The sequence below is a fragment of the Takifugu flavidus genome, chromosome 7, assembly GCF_003711565.1.
Source record: "Takifugu flavidus isolate HTHZ2018 chromosome 7, ASM371156v2, whole genome shotgun sequence".
NCBI classification, from domain to species: domain Eukaryota; kingdom Metazoa; phylum Chordata; class Actinopteri; order Tetraodontiformes; family Tetraodontidae; genus Takifugu; species Takifugu flavidus.
The window spans coordinates 11,386,812-11,407,005 of NC_079526.1; the positions used below are offsets into that span (position 1 = coordinate 11,386,812).

At 47.9% G+C, this 20,194-nt stretch overlaps 1 protein-coding gene across 1 annotated transcript in view; it reads right to left on the minus strand.

Moving 5' to 3' along the window:
* The window catches only part of ptprsa (protein tyrosine phosphatase receptor type Sa), a 151,383-nt gene that overhangs the window by 112,739 nt on the left and 18,450 nt on the right, over nucleotides 1-20,194 (minus strand). The window contains 1 exon segment of the mRNA XM_057039508.1: nucleotides 11,259-11,360. The gene's annotated coding sequence lies outside the window, so the exon portion shown is untranslated.

Below are 20,194 nucleotides of genomic sequence, written 5' to 3' on the forward strand. Positions count from 1 at the left end.
CAAACGGGGAGGAGAGGCCATTTTGCCCCGAGCTTTGTGTGTGTGTAAAATCAGTGCGACTGGATTACTAGAAAAGCTTTCGTTTCTTGTACACACGAACAACTTAAAAAGAGAAAAAATGATTATTTCAGAAGTCAGATGTTTTTTTTTATGAAATCTGGCTTTAAATTCACATTCTCTAGTGGGTAATCTCCACATTTTAATTTACAATAAGTAACAAATACATCAGTGTTGTATTTCTGTTCAATTAATGCTGAAAGACGCAACAAACAATAAACAAGTTTAGCTAAAATCAGAAACTCCTGGCAAGCAAACGTTCCACTTTGGATCTGAAAATCAACTGATTGATGAGGACAATAATAAGAAAAGGTCCTGCGTCCTACAGATGGCTCAACAGGCTGCCGTGGACCATGGAGCTGCACGCATGAGCAGCAATTAACTGGAACCTGTTTGTTTCAGGGGTATGGAGGGTGTGTGTGTGTGTGTGTGTGTGTGTGTGGGGGGGGGGGGGTCCATTGCTCCTCCCATTAACACTTGTCTGAGACCTCACAGGGGTCAAACTTCCAGGGCACAGAACACCAGACCTAGTTTGCAAATACAGGGGTGGGAGGCACAAGGACGGGCGTCCCCATAGGGTCATCCATCTCTGGAGACCAGCTGGTGATCACACTTAATAAGAACTTAACAGAAAGCATGAGGAGACAAAGACAGGGAAACTGGAGCAGATGACTGCGCGTCGGCTCCAGGAGGGGCGTTAATTACTCTCCACATTAAACCCACTCCATTCAGAGCATTATGAGGAAGATTAAGGTTTACCAGACATTTACAAACCACTCCAACACGTCTGAGATCATACCGGGGCGTCTCTTTGACCTGCTCTGGCGAGCCTTTCAGGGTCTGCCCAGGATCACTGTGGGCTAGTTTCTCCAACCTGGGCTTTTCAGATTAGCCGAGACGGGCTGTGACTCACGCCCGACCTTGCTTGGAGCAAGGTCTGCCGATCGGCAGGTTTCAGGCCTGCAGCAACCACCAGTGGTGTCCTCAGCAAGGGCTCAATAATCCCACCTCAGCTACCTCCCCTGTTGGTCCAGGTAAAAACGCCGATGCTCCCAAGTAAAACTCATCCTCTGCAAATTAGATTCTGAATTGTTGTGACCCAGACAGTTTATTTTCTTGACTAGTTGAGACCAATAATCCTAATCCTAACGAAGATGCCTCAAGGTCCCTTTAACAGATCGGACTCAGCTAAACAGGAGTGGAATGGGTACATTTTGTTCCGCTTCAAGCGTGAGCGACATATTTTTACAGCGCATCAAACATCTATGACGCAGCTTCGTGACACAACTCGATCTAAATGTCCGCGGGGGGCCGCCGACTAACTGAGAAATTGCGATTCGGATCGTATATCTGTCAATTTTCCAGCTCTATTCTGCCTAAAATAACCCGTTCGGAGAAGCAGCTTTGCGTGGTATGGCCACTTTACGTTCAATCGTCATGTGGCGGTGACAAAAATGTGAAGCAAAGGGTGGCTAATTCGTGATTCAGAGATGAGAGGGGGCATATTTTGCGAGACAAGCCGATTCCTGTGCTCCCAGCCAGACTGATAGCACCTCGTGACACCCCAAGTGCACAGATTTAGCACTTGGAGCGTATTAAAACGAACAGACACAATTAGCCAGAAGTGCAACGGCACACATTTCTCTCCAAAACTAAAATGAAAAACCACTTCGGAGCAGCTGGCGTTATCTGTGTTCATGTGCATGATGCTAATTGCTAAGCACTTGATACTACCATAAGGCTCCACATTTATCAGGCACCAATTCCAGACGCAGTTTACATGGGTTTCAGAAAGTCTGGAATTTGTTCCTGCCTCATCCAATGCAGCTAAGTTATTGAAATTTGAAAATTCAACAAAAGTCGCCGACATTGCGTAGTAAAGAGGTGCAACTAGAAACACTTGAGACTTTGGTTGCACGTCATAAGGGAAAACATAAAATTACATGTGATTAAATGGCCGAAAACTGCACGAAAAAGAACTTCTGAAATACCTGAAGTGAGCTCATGACAGTGAATTGCCCCCAGCCGTCCTGAGAGGCTATTAGCTATCTCCAATCTCCCCCGCGACTCCCCTTTGATCCCCTTAAAAATGAGAAAACACACCCTACATTCGAGGTTGGGGAAATAAAGAAAAACAGCTCGCAAAGTAATAATTGCAAAGGAAATGAATTTCAAAACCCCGAGGAGGACACGTCTGCGAGACCTCCGTACTTGGGAGAGGTAAAGAAAAAGAAAAAACCACATCATATCCGGGGCACAATTCAATTAGCTTTTCTTCTGAGTGTAAGCAGAGAAGCTCCAGGGGAAAATCTTAAAGTTTTGTTACCTAAAAGTACTTTTCAAGGATGGAATGTTCTCGCTGCCACCTCCTCCTCCTCCTCCTCCTTCATCAGCACCACTTACACTGTTGTGCTGCAACATGTAACAAACAAACAGAGGGACGTCGGCGTGCTGACGCTGCCGCCACAGAGACGTCCCTCCTCCTCTGATGGCGGCGTCTGGCAGCTCATCCTTGGCATTTTCATTGCCTTTTTTGTCTTCCTCACCCATTTGTGTGACAGTGATCCGAGTGATAAATCGTTCAATTAAAGCCTCATTAAGAACCCAGAACACATTCGACACGCAGCCTCTCGGCGCGCACTTGGTCCAATTACACGGACGGACAAGACTCCAGCGTGCTACTGACAATCAACATGTGACTCTTATCAAAAGACAAATGGCTTTATTTATCAAACCAAACAGGCTGATTTAAGGCCGGCGCGTTAAGACTGATGGTGGAGCGTCTCATCTGAATAGCTCGGGACTCATAAAGAATAACCTTCCGTTCCCAAAGTCAGACTGTGCAAATTGCACTCTTGAATTTTGGCTTTTTAATCTGCTTGTTGCAGATGCTTCCCCCCAAAATCTGCAACAGTAAATGTCAAGACAGTTGCAAACAGGCATTATTTGCTCCTGCCTGTTCAGCAAACCAAGAGCACCGCTGCTCTTTTTTTGGCTCGCAGTTGCTGCCGGGAAGGGAGGGTGAAGGATAGTGTGTGTGCGTGTGTGCGTGTGTGTATTGTGTGTGTGTGAAGGGGGGGGGGGGGGGGGGTGCCTGGGGATGATTTATTTAAGCTTTAAATGTTCTGATAATGAGCTGCTGCAATTCAAACTGGACTCAAATGACTCCAGTTACTGTGGCCAGCCTCACATAAATGAAGGTGTGTGTGTGTGTGTGTGTGTGTGTGTGTGTGTGTGAGGCCTGAACCATCAGCTAGCGTTCACAAAGTGGAAACCAGACGCTACGAATAAAACAAACACCTATGAATCATTGAGGGAAAGAAGTGTGTTGAAACATAAAAAGAACTTTGCTATGGGTGGATCACTGGATCCCTGCAGGGGATCATTTATAGTGATACACGGAATCAACGCGATCTATTCATGATGAGAGTCAGTTTGGATGAGGGTTCATCGCAAACAAGGGGTCAGAATTTCATGGATTTGTGTGTATGTTTGTGTTGTTGTTGTACAAAAATCGAATTCATAAAAAAGTGAGATTTAAGAAGTGACTTTAATCTGTAATCAGGCAAAAGCAAAGTGGGACATCGAGCCAAATCAATGCTCTTTCACACCTTTAGGAGAGATTTTTCTGCAGAAAAGGTGTTTTGTTGTACCAGCAGGGACCAGTCGGCCGGTAAAGGAGGTTGTTCAGTGTTGCGAGAGGTGCAGATCGGTTTTTTACAGCTTTTTCTTTGACTTTTTGTTCGAAAATGGAGTCTTTCCAAAGTTGCGCGGAAAGCAAACGTGTAAGAACTTACTTCATCGACGCCGGAGAAAGTATCTCCGAGACCTTCCCGGTGGAGTAGCTTTAAAAATCCGCACTCTCTCCTGGAGAGGGATCGTATTCCACAAATAAAGACCGTTATATCCCACTTTCTTCTGCGGCGGAGGAGTCACTCGTTAGCCGACGGAGAGAGTAGAAAACACTCCTTCCACGTTGGTTTGTATCCCTTTCCCCCTCGCACCAGCCTCTCCGAGCAGGATCTCCCCAGTAAAGGAGAAATCGACCCCCCCTATAATAATCCGTGCGCGACACCGCCGCGCAGGGATCTTTAAATGCTGCCGTGGCTCGTTATCTCCGCGTCCCAGGTTTTCGTCCTTTTCTTCCTAAATCCACCTCGTACGGACTGGGGGTGGGGAGATGGGAGTCAAATACCCCCCCGACTCCCTCCCCTCGACTGCAGGGGAAAACACGGAGCCTTGTGTTGCGTTTACTTGCACCCCATAAACTTCGTCCTCATGCGCGCTGCAGAGGCGGTGCGTTTACGTCGCGTCGGAAACAACATACACGGCGAAGACAAGAAAGCGTGCTGCTTTTTAATGAACCAAGCGACAACAAACAAAACGACGATCAAGTAAAACAAGGTCTTGATAACAAGTGCGACGTAGATTCAACACCATTAATGGCGAAACATTAAATTAGATCACTTTTATAAACCACGTAGAAGCACAAATTAGATAAGATGCGTAGAAATAAGGTTTTGTTTTGTTTGCGACTAACATCAACACAATCTCGGCTGCCTATCGAAATTATATCTATCTTTTTAAAGATTATATGTCTACTATCCTGTCACTGTATTATATTATATCTCTACACTGCAGCAAAAATAAGGGTAATGGTTTTAAAATGGAATTGTTTGTGCTACTAAATTACTCCAAGTTTCGTGAAAAATCGTTCCTCTTTTACACCTTTGAATGCAGCCTTGCGCATACACACTCTTGGCATGTATATAGTGGGTAAAATCCATCGTGCTGCCCCCCCACCCCAGTGTCAACAGTCCAGACTGCCTTTGACACCTTGCTAAGTTCCCTTTGGCTTTCCAGTGGCTGCTGCTGCACTTCTGATTGGCTGCTGGCGTTTGAATTTGAAAGGTGACAGCTGGTTTACACTCTGTCCAACAGGAAAGCGAGACGTGCTGGAGACACATCAGTCAAGCCAAGCTACGACAGCTTAGCTCTCTTTGTGTGCGATCACAAACTAATCCCAACCCAGGACGGGTGACCCTCTGATTTATGACCCTCTGGGTTCCCCCTACAGATAAATGTTGATGATAAGCATGCCGCGGCAGAGGTGTCCACTTTTCCAGGAGGGTAAACTGTCCAGGAGGGGGATCCTCCATAAAATAAAAATGCTGCCCTGCTCCGCTGGAGGGACGGCAGCAGGAAATTGAATTCAAAGGTTTCAGGCTGTAAGGGAGGTAAAGCGTTTAAAACAGAGCCATCTTTGCTGCGTGGTGGTGGAGCGCTGCCCTGAGCCACAAGCAATCCTCCACTGCCCTCTTTCTGTTCTTTGTTTAAAGCCCAGTGTGACATGTAACACACCATAAAGAGCTGAAGGGAGGTGTGTGTGTAATCAATTTAACTGCTGGCTAAAGAAGGGCATTTATGTTACACAGATTCCTCCCTTGGCTTCTTACACTCACTGCAGCCCCTTATTTAATCAGGCTGGTAAATCTTAGCAGCAATCCGGAGCCCTCAGCTGCTCCCCAGGTGCCACCAGCCCTAACTTGGTAAATTTCACTTGGGTAGGGAAATGCGCGCAGTGGCCGGGGACAGCGCTTCGGAGGGATAAAAAGAGCACTTACCGGGTGACATGTGCAATCCATAACGGAATAATGAGACTCCTTCACACGGGGAGGTTTCCCGCCTGCTCTGCCTCTACAACCGCCCCCTTCTGTTTTCCTTGCGAGCGTTCATAAACGTCATGTAAATTCAAGGAGCGGAAGATGCGGCGAAGCCTCCGGGGAGGCCGTTTAATCGCCGGTGTCTTGTTACCGCATCGCCTGACATAATGTACCGTGCGAGGACGCTCCAGACCCACCCGGTTAAAAGCGCCGAGCACTTTCTGCATCCCTCCTGGTGACGGTGATTTTCTCCATGACAACATCTGGCTTGTCAACAGGAGAATCTGTCGGGCAACATAAAAGCATCCCGGAGATGAAGAAAGGCCTCCGGAATTAAACACAACCGGCACGTTTCCGATGCACGTGACACGTGGTGGTTGGAGTATCGTTTGGGGTGTCTGTTTACACTCTGAGGTTTGGGATGTTGCTATGTTGTGGATTCATTATCGTTTTGCTCTTCCGTTGTCTAGTTGACCTGATTCGGTAACACGATGCAGCCTGGAAAGCAACGTCGTTGTGGTGGATTTGGCTCCCTCTATTGGTGAGAGTCCAGATGACAGAACCTCTAATCTCACCCAATCACTTTAGGCTCTTGTTTGGACCCTAAAGTGATCTGAGAACTACCTTCATGAGTACTACCAGTTCAGAGATTTATTGCTGACCTATTTATAGTAACCTGGTATTGGTAGTTTAGAACAATGACATTTCATGTATGCAGCATTAACATAGAATGTTTATTTGGGGCCCCTTTTTCTGGATTCAAGGAACGTGAACACGAGAAGCAGGAAATGTATCCCCATTTTGAGGGCTTATTTAAAAGCGAATCAACAGCGAATCAGGACGGCAAAAAGAAGGAAGTGGTCCTCCGGTTGGCCCCGTGGCCCCATCACCTGACCGCCGTCATGTACAGACTTGCAACCCAATAAAAGATCACAGAGCGCTGAACTTTCCTACACTAATATGTAGAGTCTGTCCAGTAAAGGTCTCACCCCGGTCCTCTCCCCAGGGAGAGTGTTTAAAAAAAAGTACATGTCCCCCCCCGCACTCCTTATTGTCTTCCTGCTCTTGTGTGTTCATCCGTCACCCCTGGGGGTGGAGGTACAATCACCTCCGATAGCAGCGGGCCATCAGTCACTCTGTCCCTGGAGGCGACGGCCCACTTACTGCCAGCTCGTGCTCAAATGCAAGACGTTTCATCACCTCGCTGGAAACACAATTAAAAACACGCGCTCTATGGTCGGTGGCCCGGAGAGGCAACACCCCCCCCATCATAAGTTTAGTAACTCTTATTTACTCTCCCTGCAGCCAACTTGGCAAGTGTAAACAAGACACTGAAGGAAAGTCAACACAGAGCCCAAAGATTGACGTGTAGCTTTAGCATTGGCTAGCAAATAACTTTTTCCACACTGGGAGTCCAGTTGGAGGTCGGTGTGTTTGAGGGCTCTGTGGGGGTGGGAGCAAGGAAAACTGATGGCTATTAGAGCTCAACAATGCTGTCTCTTATCTAGCACGATGATAGAGATCTACAAAGAGCCTGGGAGAGATTATAAATTCATTACCTTGATACACATGTGAGCACTTTGATAGATAGGAATTTGTGATTGGGAGCTGGAAGCTGTGACTGTAGGGATGGAAGTGCGATATAGACCTCGGATTAGAGAGCAAAATGGTGTTTAAGCCTTAATACATATCGCTAAGCTCTCCATGTAGCTCTGGCTGGCAGGTGTTGCATTGAAGGACTCCAATAAATATGGACAACACGTTGTAATTCCCCTTCATGGTACGAGAAATATCCTTGCGGAACGATTTTAGAGGGCCGAATTTTTTCATAAAAGCTGACAAGTAGACATGACGGCACTTGGATAGCATAGCATAGCATCACTAACATAACATCAGTCCTCTTGCTCGTGTTGTCTTTAACCCAGGCGTGAATGATTTTCTGGTGCATCACTGTCAGCAACATGAACGCATCTCTGTCAACACATTAGCCTCTTTAGTGAGGACATCGTATAAATGTCTAATTACGGAGCCAAAGCTGCCTTTTTTCATTCTTCTTGAACTTCACAAGCTTAATTAATAACGTTGCTTCTCGGCAACATTCTCCCTCCAGCTCCATGGAACCCATCTGACATTTAGAGCCACTTAAAATACCCCAAAGAATTCCAGAATAACGAGTAAAGACGGGAGGAGACAAAAGCAGAGACACAGCGGGACTATCTTATCTCCCTGACTTGGGTCTTACTACCGATCCGTTTGTAGCGTGTATGCTAAAAGTTACCATGGTAACCATGACCTCAGCTGTACTGCTGTGTACTGGCGAGCTCATCCATAACTTAAACAGCTATTTTATGAAGTGACTGAAGAATCTTACTTTTACTTCAAAAGGCTGAAAACGGTTAAAAGCAACTTAACTGTGATTATGGGATGCGGGCATGAAACGGTGATGTAAACCTGCATACCTTCTACTCGTTTATTGCGTAACCCTTTGCTGAAAAGATGCCAAATATATATTGTGTGGGGATATTTTCACGCAGAAAGGCAGCGTTCTTCACGCAGTAACCTGAATGCATCTTTTGTGTACGTGCTCGCCTTCCAGCCACTTTTTAAATTTGCGTTCATGCGGCCCTTCGTTTCTCCCTCGTGCGCCATTCAATGGGAGCCATTGTAAACGCCGCGCTGTAAACCGTGCTGCACTTTAGTGCCTTTTGGTTCAGCGCGTGCGCAGAAATAAACGCGCTCTTCAGCCAGGGTTTGCGCGCGTGCGTGACCCTACCCCACAGAGAGGCGGGCGAGGCCAGAGAGGCTGGGGAAGGATGAGCGATGCCAGAGGTGGTTTTCGACCAACCTCTCCGCCGGCTCACTGGCTCGCTAATGGCCTCCTCGGTGGGTTGGCTGACCGACTTGCTGGCTCTCAGCGGCTCCTTCTTCCATATTTGGTAGCGGCGGTTGGGGGAGGGTGGCAGCGAGGTAGTGGAAGGGGGAACGGCGGTTCTCTGTTTACACGTAGGGTCGCGGGGTCAGCGCGCCCGAGTGCCGTGGAGCAAACACAGATCACTTAAAGACAGTAAGGGAGCCAGCGAGTCATGGCTATACAGCCGTCAGCTGGTCGGATCGGGGCAAATTCCCCGGGAAAGGCACAGTCCATGTGTGTGTGTGTGAGGGAGGGAGACACTGAGAGAATGGTGGATTATGCTGGAAACTGCAGGAAAAGAGGAGCTTCCACAGGTAACATTCCCGCTCCTCTCCACCAGCCCGTGCTGCTCTCTGGACAGTTGAGGAGAGCCAGCAGAAAGGAAATTAAAGGCAACCATCCTTATAGTCTTTCTCTCGTCCGCTTGACTGCCCGCATGCCTGCCTGCGTTCCCTGGGCAATGTTTATGCTATGCCCCGCTCGGGACAGAATAGATTCGCCCACACAGCACTGTGCTCTCATCCAGAACCTAAGTAGGTCTGGCAAGCCCGAGTCACAGTCCCATTCACTCTCACTCCTCCGGATTAGGCCCTACGGCCTGTGGAAACACAGCCCCGGCTGCATTAATAGAACCAAGATAGCATCTCGCCGCCCCGCTGAAATAAACGTACATCCGCTGCTTTAAACGAGGGCACATCAGCAGGTTGTTGGTTTAATCCATCGCACGAGTGCAGCAGGAGTAGACTTTGAGAAAGTTTAGCGTGTCGGCGGCGCGTTCCGAAGCAGCAGAGGTGATGGTTGAACTCCGGTGAATGCAGGATTTAACCTCCAGGGGATGCACCGCTGAGGAACCATGAAATTACAGGTGCCGGCACCATCAGAGTCATTACCGCCACACTTGAGGTCCATTTCTACATCTTTGAATGCAGCAGGAAACACGTGGAGCATAAATAATAGAATAACTTGAAAGAATGCCTTTGTCCCCTCCCCCATGGCTGCTACGCGGTGCAGGAAGGTGGCGGCCCGCTAGGCCACGGATCGCTCTCTGCAGGAACCCGGCAGACCCTCGACACCAGCTGCAAAGATTAGTGGAGCTTTGCTTAATTGTGCTGCGGACATCTTAGCAGCCACTTGAAAAGCCGCAGCTCTTTTCCTCCGGTCTTTAATGCTCATCCAAGGGCGGCTGCTGCTCATTCAGGTACAAAAGCTTTGGGGCTTTGAGCGAGACAGGTGGGGAGACGCACACCTGGAGGCCCCCTGCACACGTCTGGATCAGGCCCCGCGTTCAGCCAGCCGTGTTCTCCCCGCTCGGGACACGCAGTCCAGAGCATTATGTCCATTATGGGATGACATTTTGTCCAATTACAATGCTTTTCTCCCCCTCCTGATGGCTATATTTGTAGACAAAGTGCAACTTGGGAATTACACCCGCCGGTGATGTCCAATTCTGCACAGATGACCTTTATCAGCTCACTCCCGCAGGCTGTCTCAGTGCCGGGGTCTGACTTGTAAAAGACGGTCTTCAGAGCCACAATTTTCAAAATTTTGCTCGCACTTATTCCATCACGCTGTTGTCACTTTTCCTGGCACTGTATTAACAGCACTGACAAAAAAAACTCGTCGTCGTCGAGCTTTGACCCCAACACGTCGCGCACCGTTTAAGAAGTGCAGCCGTGGAGCTGGTCAGAGTTCCTAGCTTGTGGAATGCTTTGTTGCCGGGGTCCAGATGTGCTAACCTGCCTCTGCAGATGAATGAAGCAGGTCTCTGAGGCTCCCCTTCCATCGAGGCCGGCGCCCTCCGGCGGGAAGGCGCACTCAGAGCAGGGGTGTCTGCCACCACATCTGCTCTGACAGCCATTAGCTGACGCTCTTCGGGAGCGTCGGCCAGCAGCGCTAATAATCAGGAGATGATGGAGCGGAGGGTTAGCGTGAGCGCGGGATGAAACGACAGTGGAGTCAACTACAGTAGATTTCTGAGCTGGAGATTTAATCATCCCGTCGAATGGAGCTGCAGAGCGGACATTTTGTTCAGCCCGGAGAATCTGGCGTGCTAATATTTGAATGTTATTAATCACAGATGGCATTTAATTCCAGAGGAGACGTCTGTGAAAGTGTGATGTCAGTGATTCAGATGGGGGAGAAGTATGTGAGCTGTGAACAAAGAGCAAATTGGCTCTTTCCTCTTCATCTTCCCCAAATATAAAAATCTTTTTAAAAATCCAATTATCAGCTCTTTGAGTTTATGTTGTGGCCCACAAAGCAAATCTGGGTCGTGTTTTCTGAGAACGAGAGCTTCATCACATCACTGGACCGAATTAACACGTGCGGAGTAAAAGTCAGGTGGAGCGACCAAAAGCAGGACAGCTGCACTTTGATTTTTAACTCATTCGGGAAATAAAATCAACACGGTGACATCATTTCTGTGGATTTTTCTTTTAAATGGTCCAACCAAAGTTACTGAAGTCCCACAGGGACCAGAAGAAGAAGAAAGCTGGAGAAAACCTGGACCAGCACACTGAAATATACACGTGGTGTGTGTGTGTGTGTGTGTGTGTGTGTGTGTGTGTGTGTGTGTGTGTGTGTGTGTGTGTGCGCCACGGTAAAACAACTGTTGGAGGCGCACTCACCACTGGGATGCTTTCAGAACTTTTTGAGCTTCATATCTTCTTCTTGCTCCGCTGTCTTCTGCTTCAAACCTGGTCTTCTCCTGGCTGTCCGCTCACTTTTACCTTAAAGTAGATAGAAAGAGTGGGAGTGGGGAGAAAAGAGAGAGAATAAAAGGGAAACGTTAATGAAAGGGACTTCTAAATGAACTGCTCCTCAAGTGTTGGGTGAGTGTACTCCACCGGCGTCAGTCTCTCTCTCTCTGTCTCTCTCTCTCTGTCTCTCTCTCTCTGTGTGTGTGTCTCTCTCTCTCTCTCTCTCTCTCTCTCTCTCTGTCTCTCTCTCTCTCTCTCTGTCTCTCTCTCTGTGTGTGTCTCTCTCTCTCTCTCTCTCTCTCTCTCTCTGTCTCTCGCCCGGATTCTTTTCTTTATCATCTCCAAACGAGCTCGGTCCAGATCTGCGGGGGTGAAGTCAACGCTTGTGTGGCTAATGTCACCAGTGTTTCGATAGCGATGCTCGCGTAGGGATCCGTCCTCCGCCCTCGTGGGCCAGGCAGCTGCTGTGCCTCTGGAGGCCACATCTGCATCCTCCCGGTCGGGGGGGCAGCTCTCGGTCCACCCCGCGCACCTCCCAGTGAAGATCTGAGGAAGGTTATCTTCAGGGAAAGGTCAGAGGAGCTCCTCATTACCCTTCACTTAAAGTTTCCTTCAGGGGACTGGCAGGAAATACGCAGGAGCTCCCGGGCTGCGATGGGGAAAAGGCCAGGAGAGGGGAAGCGCGGCGTCAAGCCGTCAAAATGGGTCCTGCCATCCAGACATGGACGTCACATGGATGCAGAAGCTCTCCGGAGCTGAAGCGTGTCATTCAAGCGCAAAACACAAAGACGGCGATTTGAAACCATTCTCGAGGCAAGATAAACGGAGCCCATTACGTTTCTGCGCATGAATTCGTTAATTACGCCCGCCGCCGCCGTTGTCAAGTGCTCTTCTTCTTTACAGTAATTAAAAACGTGAGCATTTTACATCCCTGCGTGTGGCTGAGGAGAGAGCTCAAGCGCGGCGTAATTCAGAGTTACTGAGCGTTCTATAAATTAGGCTGCTGCTCGTCTCTCTGTGGCGTCTAACTGAATTGCCGCAGGTAATAACACACAGCGTGATGGCGTCTTAACAGCAACCTCACACTGTGTTGTAGCTAAAAACAAAAGAAAAAAGGGCGCAGCAGACGTTTGTGCCTGGGTTTGATTCCACATCGCACCACTGTTCCTCTGTAACAGGAGGCTTAGTGTGTGTGTGTGTGTGCGTGGCGACCCGGTGTGTATTCCTGCCTCTCACCCAGTGGCTGCTGGGGTCCGTCAGCACCCTTGTGACCCTAATTAAGGAAGGTAATGGCTAACAGAAACACACATCCGCTCCTATCTTCCCATAGCTTCTGCTGTTGGCCACGTCGTTGGCGATGGTTGCAGAAACTCCCAGCATTCCCTGGGGTCATCATTACCCCAGCGGTCAATGACCGACACGAAAGTTCCCAGATAATATGGCAACACCAGCCAATCGGCATGCGCCGTCTGGCGCTCCCATCATTGGCGGGGTTGGTTGAGCGTTCCAGGGAGCGTGTACAGTATTTGTATGTGGTGGGTTTGGAAACAAGCAGCTTTGGCTTCTCTACAAGTGAATGTGAGCTCATATGTGTTCTATTGAGAGCAGGAGGGGGAGGGAGGGGGGCCTCCCACATGCCTGGCTACCAAGACGTACATGGGCGGAGGGGGGATGGGCGAGGTGTTAATGTACAACAGTAATTCACACGCTGTTGCTGAGACACTCCCTCAGCTTGGCTGTGCACCATTAATTAGCTCGGATTTAAAGCTTAGCCGAAAGTACGGACTCTAGGAAGTGGAGCTAAAGCGCCCTCCAAGATGCTGGATTTGCTGGCGAGCATGCAGGTGAGGGCGTGATGCTTAAACTCCGCCAGCGTCTCTGTGCTGAGTGTTTGAGGCGAGGGGGATGGGCTAGGCTTAAGCGCACTCATGCCGAAATCAGCCCTGGTTTGTTTTCTCATGACCCTGCAAGATACTGGCTTTAAATTTAGTCGCCGTGTGGGGACAGATGGCCGAGCATCATGGTGCACGGCGAATGGGGATACGAAAACATGCGTGCCCAAAAAAAAACATGCTGATGTATTTTCTCCCCAGCAATGGGATGGCATTCTGTAAGTACGAGAAAATTAGGAACAAGGATATAGAGGGAAAAGGAAGGCTTAAAAACCCAAAAGCCTGAGCTGCCATGCAAATATAAGAGAGGACCAAAACTGTATTTCAACCTCAGACGACGAGCTGCTGTGTGTTTTTTAGTTCAGCTGCGTTGGCAAACCCAATTCTTGTGTCATCAACATACATCAGCTCAGTGGTTGTTGAATTTGTTGTGAATTTACACCCTTTATTGGAGATGTGAAAAGTATCAAAAGTGAAGTTAGTGCATCTTGAGCACCCTCTAGTGGACGAGTGAACCATTCTAAAGTCAGCAACTCATTACAAGTATTATGATTCATAATACTGAGCAGCTTCCAGGATATGACTGGATCATAATTTATGAAACATTCACCAACTCTAACTTTAATCTCATGGTCTGATGACACTGGCACAATAGGTAATGTTAGCTGCATTGCTAACAGTTATTAGCTGTTTTCAGCTGCATGCACTGATTGCAGTTTAAGCAACAAACACCATAAGTGCATCTGTTCATCAACACATGCTAGACGAGACTGAGAAACATTGCTGAAATATGACTTATGTGAATATTATTATTCAGCAAAAGTCTTCCAAAGCTATAATACTGTTGCCTAACCTATAAACCTTGACCAACTTATAAGAAGCTTCAACAATATTTGAATAGAAAATAGGTCCATTTTTTCCTGTTCCAAAGAAAATATAAATAAACTCTATAATGACCTCCTCCTTGGCAAACAAATATAAAGAATAAAGCAGAGACACAGCGGTGTCCTTGAACGCGTCGTTACCTGATTAGCCATAAGCTGCTCCAGTTTGGAGCGCCGGCTCGGTGCCGAAAAATGCAAATGTGAAAGAACAAGAATCGACCTCATGGAAATGAATGTTTCAATTCAAAGCCTTGCAGCAAGGCACCAAGGCGCTACTCAAGGCCCCTCTGGACCCCCAGGAAGCAATAATGAGACATTCATTGGATAATAACCTCCTTTAGTCATTCAAATGTATTTTAATCTACTCCAGGCAGCATTGTGACCCATAAAATACTGCAAATGACCAAATGTCTACATTTCCTGCCTGTGCCCTTCCTTTGATGGGTATCCCACCTTCTGGGCTCCACAGGGAATAGAGACAGCTGTTGCATTCAAGGTCGGCTGTCCAGGATCTGTGTCTTACATGTTTCATTTCAAACACTGAAAATAAAACAAATTAGAAGAGGAAAGGTTGTACGACTGTGACCAATCACCCTCCCTCCCTCCCTCCCTCATCGCCCTCTCCTGAATTTACTGTAGCCTTTGAGTCGAATGAATGAAAACGTGCTCTTTTATCGCTCGATGGATTTCCGTGCGTTCAGGTCTTCAACAGCTGATGCCGAAGGTCTTCCAGAACTGGAGATCCTTCAGAAGTCCACACTTGTCCAGAGTGCCTTTGTCCTGCAACCTTATTATCCTCTGCTGACTAATCCTGTCGGAACCCTCGCCACCGTTCTTGGATGAAACACTCCAGCAGTCAGCCGTGCCGTCTGAACTTTAATTAACGTGGGCTGTTTTGAGCAGATAAGTACAACTGCTCTCATTAAGGCGGCGCGCTCTTTGTGGAGCTCCGGTCACAGACACTCTCAGGCAGCGGGCCTACTTTTTTTTAATTGGACCTGTCTTATTTACACCTCTGCTTACTTAGTTCTGGAGCGAGGGGAGCTTCATCTCCTGTTCTCTGGTGTGAATCGGCCTCAGTGTCTGTTGGCCTGTGGTGACTGATATTCAATTAGTCCATCTGCCAGCCTGCACGGCCTGGAATTCAAGCGCCCGGTAAATCAGCTGCTTTGACAGCGCCCAGGTCGATATTAATATGAACTCCGCCATAAATAATGTTATTGTAGGTCTCCGTGTTAATGGCCCATGATGTGATGGGCATGATAAATGGAACCGCGGGTGTTCTGTCGCGGAAAGTCTGCGGATTTGACAGGGACGGGGATAAAGAGACAGACGGATTTAATCCCCCGTCCGCGTCCTTCCACAGGGACGTTGGTGACATTGTGCCGGAAAGGTGCCGAAGTGGTCGCAGCTGTCGTGGCGGTCTGAGGGGCGGGGTTTGCAAATGTGTGTTGGATCAGTAGGCGGTGGGGACGGGAGGTGTTTTCAACTGGACACGGCGGATTAATTATCATAAATCATCGCTGGGGCCACGTTTACGACTCGGGCATCAGTCATTTCATTTAGAGGGGCAGGGCCTCTGCTACCTGCTTCCCAAATGGAGGTTTGAGGCGGCGTTCTGGCGCTTTCCAACCGGAGCTGTCGGGATCTGAGCGGCCTCGCCGCTTAAAAATGTTCAGACCGAGTTTCTGCATCAAGCCGAATTACTTATTCACATGCTCCTCCGCGCGAGCACGACCCCCAGAATGCAAATATAAGCTGCTGATGCTGCGCGCACGTGTCCCGTGTAGCGGCGGCATAATTTGGACTCCGAGTGGTAGCGCGGAAAAAACATTCAAACATTCATGCCTTAAGGTTTTACATGATCAACAAAGCATCCAAAAGCTGTGCAGGCCAATCATGAAATAATCATAAAATTCTAATGACCAGCTCCCGAGACGCTGCTTCTTTACAGAGTGTTGCAGGAGTAACAAACATGTTTTGTTACCCCCTCGCAGGCAGACAACCGCTCGAAAATAATGAAATGACTGAATAAATCTCTGAAAAGAATAATAATAAAGCTCTTGTGCTTAGCTGTGAAGGAAAAGGGGCTGATGCATGGCGATGGCTGCACACACGCACACACGTCCTAAGATTTCTGTATTTGTGAGGACTTTCATAGACATACTACATGACTTTACATGACCCGAAACATGCCTTTAGCCCCTTCACCTAAACCATTTCTAAACTCAACCCCTCAGCCTTGAAAGGACTGTTTGAGGGTTGGGGACCCAGTTAAAATGTCCTCCCTGTGCCCATGGAATGAGTAGTTTATGGTACGTAATACGGAGCAAAAACAAGGACACACACACACAAACACATTTCAGGTCATCGAATAAATTATTTGAGTCATCTGGTATTGTGGTAATTTCTGGAAACAATTTTTCAAACTAAATTTGTCCTGTGTAATGATGTCACCCCCCCCCCCCCCCCCCACACACACACACACAAACACACACGCACACACACCAGGACGAAGGGTTTCGCAAAGCCTGGATCATCCCTGCTAATCCACACTCATTAAGGATGAACTGCATGATAGCGTGCCACTGCCATTGGCCTCCGCGGGCTCCCGCCTTGTTTACCCCACTTTCACACGGGTACAAACTCACCCCGACACGCCGGAAAAGTGCCAGTTTTGACGGTGATTCTAACAAATGACCGCAGATTGTGCCATGAGCCGCTGCTCGAGCAAGCGGGGCAGCGACCGAACCCACCAAGCGTTATTCCGAGCTTGTCTAGTTGGGAGCGACGGCGCTTTTATGTCGGACCAGTCCAGGTGATGCTCCTCTGACCAGGCGTGCATGTGAAGTGAGACTCGACCTGTCAGTCAAGACTGTCGGCTGGGATCGTTGCTAAAATGTGAAAGGATTAAAGGTTTTAGCAAAAACTCCCAATCAATTAAGGAATGTTCCCATTTTCCTAAAGATGAGAGAGATGACTTTTACTCATCTTTTCTCCTGTTGTTTTTTTACCCAAGGACTGTGACAGAAATAGAACGTCCATCCCCAGCACTTCTCCACATGGCTGAGAAGGTCATGGTGAGGGGAATCTACCTGCGAGCCCCCTGGGCTGAACAACAGCTCCAGAGCTGCTTCCCTTCCAGCCCTCCAAAATATCCCTCCCTCTGCGGTTCTTAAATAAATAACAGATATGCAATCCTCCCAAGATGGGATCTCTGTTCTCCAGCACGAATTAAAAATTTAAGCCCATTTAAGTTGGTGCCCAGCGTAACCTGAAGCGATGTGGTTGCGACGTGTGATACCAGACCAGGGCTGTGTCGCAGAGGCGCTCCGTGATGCCCGATGCTCTGGGCTCTGCATCCAGGGAGGATGTTCCAGGGAATATCGCGTAGCTGAAAGGTCATGGGATCGCTCTCGTAGCGAAGTGGAGTTTCTACCCGCAGCTATGTTTCCTGTCAAAGTGTCAAGACATCAAAACGTCTGAATCGCTCAGCGACACCAGGAGCCAAAAGCCTGGGACGTAAAACGCTCCGTGACTAGATTTGGCCTGACTCTGAGGATGATTTAGCTGTGTCACCTTTGCTTTCAGTCAACGCCACCACACACAGGCACTCAACACCAGCACCGCAACATCAGTGTATCTATTACAACCTGCCGACCACTCTAGAACAGTGAAATATGGTCTCATTTGGAGCTTTTGAGGCTCAGCGTTAGTCCACAAGTCGGCCCAGCACTCATTCAGCTGCTGAATCAGCAATAACAAGATGGTTAACATTGGAATCAGTCCAGTTGAAGCGTGGTGGACCTGGTGAAAGTGAAATGATGGGCAGGAGCAGACCGGACAGATGTGAGCAGCTTCTCATTTCAGGGTTCAGGGTTTTGTAAATGAGAGACCTGAGATCTTTGGTCCGATTAGAACAAGTGGACCTGTCACTTGGCTTTCAGCAGTGTTTTTGAAGTTTACAATGAAGATGAATCCAGCTTGGATTGTTGCGGATGTCCCTCACCAGACAATGAGAGGGAGGAGTCGGGGACGGAGGAGGCTCAAAAAGACGGTGGCAAACAGAAAGAGATTCATCTGGAAATCAGTAAACAACCTTTGCATTAAGGGAAACTGTAGTGATATGTGAGCTGCTGTGTGGGTTTTCCTTATATTTGTTCAGATGACTTTGTAGCAACAAGAGCAACAATGGTTATGAAATCATTTCTTTGGGTGATTTTATGAAAATACAAACTCCATCTGACGTGCATTTTGGCTTTGGTGAGGTCGCCTTAGACAATCTTCCAGTCGACATATACATTTAAAATAGCAGCAATTATAAAAATGAAGAAGACTCAAAATTCTCCCTCTAATTCTAATTCATCTTTCAGAAGAAGAGGAAGAAAAAGACAGTATAAATCTTCACCCAGCATTAACAGGAGACAACAGGTGAAGAAAATATCCTGATTCATTAAGCAACAGAAGGCTAAATTAGTGTGTGTGTGTGTGTGTATATGTGTGTGTGTGTGTGTGTGTGTACGTGTAATATAGAGGGAGCATTTTGTCTTTTGACCTTCATTAGCATTTTCTTCATTAAATCTGAGCATGACTCCTATTGTATCTTGCAGTCATGTGATTTAAGCATTCGCCCTGGATGACTTTCATTAAGCTTTTGTCCCTCTTAAACAATAAGATCCTTGATCGAAATCCAGTTTAAGACGTATTCAAATTCACTAGAATAAAGTGGAATTAAATCCACAGGCAGCCTGCAAATTTCAATTCGCTTAAAGGTCAGTCCCGAACACAACGCGGCGGCTTTAATCTAAAAGATAAATTTAAAATAATACAATACAAAACCCGAAACAAAAAAGGGAGTGAAGATAAAACAGGAGCAGGATCGCTTCCCTCTATTGACCCACTGCTGGATGAACCTAATCAGCAGATAAACCAGACTTGAAACACCAGAGGCGGCGCCCGCGGCCCCCTTGCCGGCGCCGCGCTGCAGAATGTGAATGGAACGGGATGATGGCGTTCCTCTCGCAGAAGACGTCAGAAACAAGAGAGCAAATAGAAGCAAGGCCCAGCGACCAGTGTTGCCAGTTAGAATCCACGTCTGTCCTGCAGAAGCCCTTTAAACTGCTGCCTGGCTGTCGTGCTGGATGAGAGGCTCCAGCAAAATGAATTCAAATAATTCTGTTTCTATTGACTGAGTGCTCCTAAAACCACAACGGACCAGGTTACCCATCGTTATACACATGTCATTCCCGATGCATCGCGTCTGTGCCCTCCAATTAGGCGAGACGAGGTGACACTGACATTTTTGCTTGACCTCATAATGAAGCAAATTGTGAAAATAACAGACAAAAATATTGGCTGAATTCATTTGTTACCGGCAATTTGACTTGTATCACGCTGCTGCCTGAACCACCCGAAGGAACGAAAGCGAGGGCGGGAAACGGCGCCGCTGCCTGGCAGGTAACGGTGGCCAGAGCCTCCCTTCCCTCTCTTTAGCTCGACAAAAGAAAAGACAAAGAGTAAAGGACCCGGGGAGCCCTGCACTGTCCTCTCCTAATTGTGTGGGAACATCATTTTTCCAGCACAGCTCACGCTTCCCCGTCCCCGAGAGGCGCTTTTCACAAACAGTCATCATTATGTTATGGAAGCCGCTGCCAGGCTGGGTTGGAAATGCAAGTGGAGCCAACGAGCGAGGCATCGAGTCCTTTGGGTACGGAGGCGAGCGCAAATGGGAAATTTGAAGAGGTTGGGATAAAATAAGGGGTGGGGGGGGGCAGAGGAGGGGACGGGGAGCTGTGTTATATGTCTTTTATCGTCTCTGGAGAATTATTGATTCTGGAGTCTCATCTGGGCTTCTTTGTGGGGTTAAGTTAAAACACAGACATGAAAGATCAACTTGTTTTTCTTTGCGCCGCTCATCCGCACATGGATTTCCTCCACTTGCCGTTCTATTTAAAGATTCCAATCTCCCACCATTCAATAGGAGCACACTTAAAAGGGCATATGTAAGAGGATAAAAGCAAGGAAACCACTTAAAAGGAGTTGTAGCAGGATGCAACTAATGACCGTCTTGATCAACGGGTGTTTCATC